Consider the following 6,757-nt stretch of genomic DNA (forward strand, 5'->3'; position numbering starts at 1 on the left):
AGAAAGAGACAAAAGAAGCAGCATCTGGAAAGAGGACCTTGGATGCTTTTTGCAACAAAATGAGAGAAAGTACTTTCTTTGAAGCAGAGTGGAAACAAACAAAAAAAAAGCGGTCGTTGAGTTCAGCAGTGAAGGGTAGTAAGTAGAATACCTGACCATACTTAACTCCTTCTATGCTTAAGTATTTATTCAGACAGGTGTACGGGAATAATTGTTCCTACAATCTCATTACCAAACGTTATTAAACCAAATAAAAGTGAGTAAGACCTCACACGGTGGCTTGCCGCCTAAACTACTTACTACCCTGTCACCATCCAGTAAACATAACGTGAGCCACACGTAATTGCTAACAGCCACATTTCAAAAAGTAAAAAGAAACAGGTGAAGTTAATTTTTTTTAAGTTTATTTATTTTGAGAGGGACAGAGACAGCATGAGTAGGGGAGGGGCAGAGAGAGGGGGACGGGCGGAGAATCCCAAGCGGTCTCCAAGCTGTCAGTACAGAGCCCGATGCAGGGCTCGAACTCACGAAATCACGAGATCATGATCTGAGCTGAAAGCAAGAGTCGGACGTTTAATCGGCTGAGCCACCCAGGCGCCCCAGGTGAGGTTAAGTTTAATAAAATCTAATAATATTCTAATAAAATATTTAACTCAATATGTCTGAAATATTACCATTATAACATAATTGTTATTTAAATTTTTTGAGGTATTTTATGGTGGCTTTTTTTTTGTACGACGTCTTCAAAATCCAGTGTATGTTTATGCCTACGGTATATATCCCAATTCACACTAGCCACATTTCAAGGGTTCAGTAGCCCCACGTGGCCACCCTCCGGGAGAGCTTAGCACTGCCCCTTCTGAACAGAGAGACTTCACCCTTGCTCAGCTGTTCATTCACATCAGTCCTCTGGTTTGGGGCTCCCACCTCATTTTCAAAATAGACGATTTTTCTTGACTTCAAAATTTGTGACCAATTCGTCTGCTAGAAACTTCTTCGAAATTATATGGTACTTCCTCCTATTGAAAGGTTGGCCGCAGGACTCAGTTGACAAATAGGATTTCGTACTCAGGTCAAAGTAGAACCTCAAGCAAATGTTTATGGAAAGGGATCTGGGGGGAGGGATGGGCACAAACACGTACGAAAATGCTGTCCCTGGGCTGCATCCTGTGCTGGGTGCTGTATTTACATATATTTACATATATTTCCATTGATTCGTGTAATTCCCACACAGAGCCTGTGCCATGCAGTGACGATTCCTACTTTTCAGGTGAGAAAACTGGAAATGACAGAAGCTGAGTACATTGCTCACATGTGTTACCAGAAGGGGGTCCTAAGTTTCAGTATTAATGGTCCTTTTAGTTCTGAGTAACATAAGAGGCCAACCATACAAATAGTGGTAATTAGTGGATTTCCTTAGCTTTCGCAGTGGACGAGTCAAGCCGACGCGGCCCACGTGACGTGCCAAGACCGTCTCGGATTCTGATCACCGCACGCGGGTCATTGGACCCGGCCCACCAACCTCCCCTCATCCTGTCCCCCTGAGCACAACAGTGAAGCTGGGCTGAGGACATTATCCACAGCAGGGGGTAAGCCAGCTGCCCATGACCCTGGAAAGCCTCAGCTCTTCCTCTCCTACTGAATTCTCGACCCCACGGGCTGAGGGATGGGACCTCACCTGCCATCTTGGAGCTGAGTCTGCCTCACACCCAGCCTTGGAAGATCCCAGATCATATCCAGCTTAGGAGAAAACGGGAGCTGAAGGTAATGGCACCTGTTTTTAAGTAGTTGAAGGGAGCGCCTCATTTGAGAGAGGAGGTGTGGACAGTCAGTCTTGTAGTTGATCTGCGTACCATCATGCCCTCGTCTGCCCAGGCCCTCCTGTGTGCTCACAGCCTCAGTCCCGCCTGCCCTTTCTGCATCAGCTGGTCAAAAAACAGGGCCCTGATTTGTACTCTCTGCTTCCTCTACTTTACCTGGCCTGAGCTCTCTGGCTAGAATCTAAACTGAGAGCAGGGACCTTCCTCAGCTTTACATCTTGCACTCTGTTTATCACAGGGCTTTGCCCATAGTTGGCACTCCATAAGCATTTGTTGAGTTGAATGTTAAGGATAAAGATCCGGGGTGCAGCATAAGGCTGTAAAGAAAAGGGGTTCAAAGTGTAAAGAACGGAGAGGATATTGAGAAATCCATTTGCATTTGAGAGAGGTGGGAGGAGGCTGCTGAGAGGGGATGAATTGGGAGATGAGGTGCAGGCAGGGTGCAGTCTGCAGACCCTTGAAAAGCCCAGGAGAAATCAGAGCCCGGCATTATCTCATTATCACATTAAAGAGCTCTAGCAGGGATGACTGCCCTTTGTTGACAGATACCTGTTTGATCTTATAAGGGGACGTGGGGAGAGAAGTTTCCTATGGCTTCTGTGCAATTGCTCTGCGTTTCACAGAGAAACCACTCTAAATTACAAAAGAGAAATGAATGTGATGTGATTAACTGCCCCAGATTCTTAAAAAAAAAAAAAAAAAAAAAAAAAAAAAAAGGCAAATTAACTCAAATATAACCAGTTAACCGTTGGAAGCATCCAAGGATGCTTCCCATGATCAAGGCAAGTAATGAAAGACCCAAGGTGGTCCCTGACCTGGGCAGAAGGCAGCCATTTTTCAGGAAATAGGCTCCCCCTGACCCCATCCCACTGACTACAAAGGCTGATGATTTTCATGCTGACACAGTTCAAAAGCCTTATGTGGGTGTGTCCCCAAACCATGCAAGAAGAGACCATCTCTGCCTCTGAAACTTGTTGTTTTGTTTTGTTTTTACGTGGGAAGCCGTTCCCAGAAGCTCTTTCAGTGGAGACATACCATTGGCCAGATGAGTTCCACGTGAAAATCCTAAGCCAATCGCCAGCAAGGAATGGGGCACTCTGATTGACGGAAATCAAGAGTGGGTGGGGCCAGGCTCCAAGAAGCCCCTGGAGGCTGATTGTAGGCAGAGTTCCCGAGGAGGTTGAAGGTCTGTGAGGAAGGAGGGGTGGAGGGGAGGTTAGGGGTAACAGATGTTAGGGATATGCCCCAGCCTAGGTATTTCGTGGCCCAGTGTTTTAATTCTACTTGTTAATGAAACGTCAGCTTTTTCTTCTAAGAGATTTCACTGGTACCGGATTAGATTTCATTTTTCCGTGGGATGCACAGAATGTGGTAGAAAGAACGTATAGGCTTTGGGATCAAAAGACCTGGGTTTACAGTTTTTGCTGGAACACCTACCTATTGGCTCATGTACTCTTAGGCAACTCATCTAACTTCCTAAACTCTTGTCTTCTGGTTTGCAAAATGGGATAATAATTCCTACTCTTGTGAATATTAAGAAAGAGAAAGTATAAAAGAGCCCAGCATAGTGCCTGCCATAGACCGGGTGCCTTTATTATGAAATCTCTTCATCTGTATTAGAAACGATAGCAAAACCTGTTAGAAATAACAATAGCTGCTTATTAATTTGCTGGGGGGTTGACATCCTAGATTTGTTTTCAGGGAAAACACATGAAATAACTTACAGTTCCACAGAGTCTTCTGAGAAAATAGGTACAATAAGGTATTTTTCATAAATATTGAGGATGGGAGACACCTAGAGCCAGTCTAGCAAATTAAGGGACCCAAACAAAAGGGAAAACATTGGCATGCGTTTTCTCTTCTCACTAGGACTGGATACTGCACTTGCTCCCTAGCCTACGATGGGGAGAAAGGGCTGGGTTCCAAAAAGGCCACAGCCTCCCCTACCTTCCCCCAGCTTTTGGTCCTCACTCCATCATTAGTGTGTCTCATGTTGTGTTACGAAAGCCACCCATCCTGTTTTTTTTTTTTATGTTTTATTTATTTTTGAGACAGAGAGAGAGAGAGCGCACAAGTGGGGGACAGGCAGAGAGAGAGGGAGACACAGAATCTGAAGCAGGCTCCAGGCTCTGAGCTGTCAGCATAGAGCCCGATGCGGGGCTCGAACCCACGAACCGTGAGATCATGACCTGAGCCAAAGTCAGTTGCTTAACCGACTGAGCCACCCAGGCACCCCGAAAGCCACCCATCTTTATGAATCATCTGTACTTCGTTCAGTTTCTCCCACTAGACCATGGGTTAGCATAGGCATCTTTTATTTATTTTTGTCTCCCTAAGGGAAATTCCAGGAATCTAGAGTCTTCTGTTTAGTATGTAAATTATAGAGAGACTCCCATTTGCTAACTAAAATGTGACCCTTTTTAGTGCTGGGATGAGGTCATGCAATGTTCATTTTCATCTTTAAGGGATGGCTGCGAAGTTAACACAACTGACCTCGGAGGAGCCATTAGGAAGGCTAAGCAGGGCTGAGGCTCTGACCCACATTTCAGTTTTCGAGGGCTGATGTCTTCCCGCTGAGTCATCCCTTTCTTATCTCAACCTCTCTTGGCAGGCTCTCATAACTGTTGCTTCTTGAGAGGGAATTGTTAATCCTCTGTTCCAGTAGAAGTAGCTCAAAATTTATGATATCAGCTTTTTTTTTTTTTTCTGTTACTCTTCTCCAGGGGCTGTGTGTTTATCAGATTTTCTTTAAGACAAACGTCCACTTTCCATGGGGCACTTGGGTGGCTCAGTCGGTTAAGCATCTGACTCTTGATTTCGGCCCAGGTCATGATCTCCCAGTTCGTGAGATCGAGCCCTGCATCGGGCTCTACACTGACAGGACCCTGTTTGGGATTCTCTCGCTCTCCCTCTCTCTCTGCCCCTCCCCCGCTCTCATGCATGCACGTGTGCTCACTCTCTCGTTCTCAAAATAAATAAACTTCTTTTTGTTTGTTTTTAAAGATGAATGTCCCCTTGCCTGAAACAGTCGTGAAGTTTGGCAATGAAGGCCTCCTTCCTATTTTGGATTTCCGCATGTGACTCATGCCGTAATGTTTCCTCACCTTAGATCAGTTTTTGAATGGTTGGGCTTACAAGTGTAGACCTGACCGCCTATAGCTCAGATTCGACAGCTTGTCGCATCATTAAAATGCCTGTGTTCTTTGGCTCTCAATTAATACATGAGTGGACCTGCTTCACAGTGATACGCATTCAGTTTCCATATTTACTACCTGTAATCAAGAATCAGGTGGGTGGATACCCCTGGTGATGCTAAGAGTAGAGTAACATTTGTTTGGGAGTGGGGACTGGTAAGGCATAATCGTGCTGTGAATCCAAGTGCTTCCCCCCAAGTGAGCTCCAAATACCGACCAGGATCTCAATGATGAAAATTTGCTAAAGGCTGAAACCCAAGAGCTACACTGTCATTTGGGGTTACACTGACTTGTCTTTGGCCTTGCGTGACACCCCCAACCTTCCCTTTCAAAGCGCCTGATCTTTTTCTCAATAATGGACACCTGATGCCTCGTGTTCTCTGACCCCCTGTGTCGAGGCAGAGGTCTAGATGCTGACCTCTGCTATTTCTTCTTACACTGCCTCATCTGTTTTCCTGCCACTGAATTTACTCATGCTTGCAAGATCCTCACGTGCACCCCAGTGCATTCCTCCCCCCGCCCCCCATCTTCTCCTCTTCTGTCTGTTCCTGTCTATGCAATTTAAATGGCAACCTCTTCCCACAGTGGCAGCCTCTTCAGCGGGTAGTGTTGTAAAACAATATAGATCTTTTTCCTCCTTCCTCAGAATAACGAATGTCTTTTGTGGTCAGAAAGAAAATTAGTAGCAGCTGAAAGCAGAATTTTAATGACACTAAGACCTAATTGTTATTCAGCTTTAACTTTAAATCCTACCTCCTCTTCCACGAATTCCTATTAATTCATCAGCTAAATAATGTGGCTGCTACTAAAGGTTCTGACATCTAATTCTCTGTCTGTGCAGGTTTATTGCCAGAGTGAAAAATACTTAGTCTTTTTGCTTTCATTTTTAAAAACAAGCATAATGAAAATATAAAATATTGTTTAGGATTTATCTAAGAAGCCTTGGCAGTTTCTTTGAGAAATGGTTGAATGGGGAGATAGGAATCAAATTTGGAAGTCCTCTCTCCCAGCCTCTTAGTCATTATTTGAATAAGTGCGAACTGATGGGACATGGAGAAGATCTCTCTGTATTTTTAACTGTGATCCATATGCACTTATTTCTTGTAAATGTTAAGGTAAAGGGTCATTTTTGAGATGGCAGAAGGTTAGGAATTAGCCATGTAACCTTCTACATTGTGATGATTGTCATCCTCAGAGGAGGTGGGGTTTGCAAAATATCCCACAAGTAGGGAAGGCGATGATTTCCTTCCGAGGCATAAGCCTGCCGTTGTGAGAACCGCAGCCAGAAGGTAGTGAGGATATTTATAAGCCCAGAAGCGGTTTCATACGGATTGAATCAGCAATGGGGGTAGCTGGAAGGTGTAGGAAATACTGTCATTCTCACTCTGTGTGTACCCAGGATTCACTCCAAGGGTACAACATTCTGGGTGTAGTTTGCAGAATGATTGAATTCAAGTTCAGCTCGATGGCAGAGGTCCCTTCCAGACACAGTCAGATTAGTTCAGTAACTGAGGCGGGTCTGGGTGTGGAGCCTGAGTTTGCCCTTTAGTTACGTTCCAATGCATAGGAGAGAAATGAGCCAAGAGAAGAGACAATGCCTTTGAGACATGACTGAAGGATCAAGATGGAAAGAAAGCGAATGCTTGGGTGCTCCCAGATTCAAGCCGGTTCTCTCATTAACCTCGGATATAAATTATTGCTTAACGTAATCCAGTCCTGGGTTTACTTCTTACGCCCAAATAG

Source organism: Felis catus, chromosome A2 (assembly GCF_018350175.1).
Source record: "Felis catus isolate Fca126 chromosome A2, F.catus_Fca126_mat1.0, whole genome shotgun sequence".
Lineage (NCBI taxonomy): Eukaryota > Metazoa > Chordata > Mammalia > Carnivora > Felidae > Felis > Felis catus.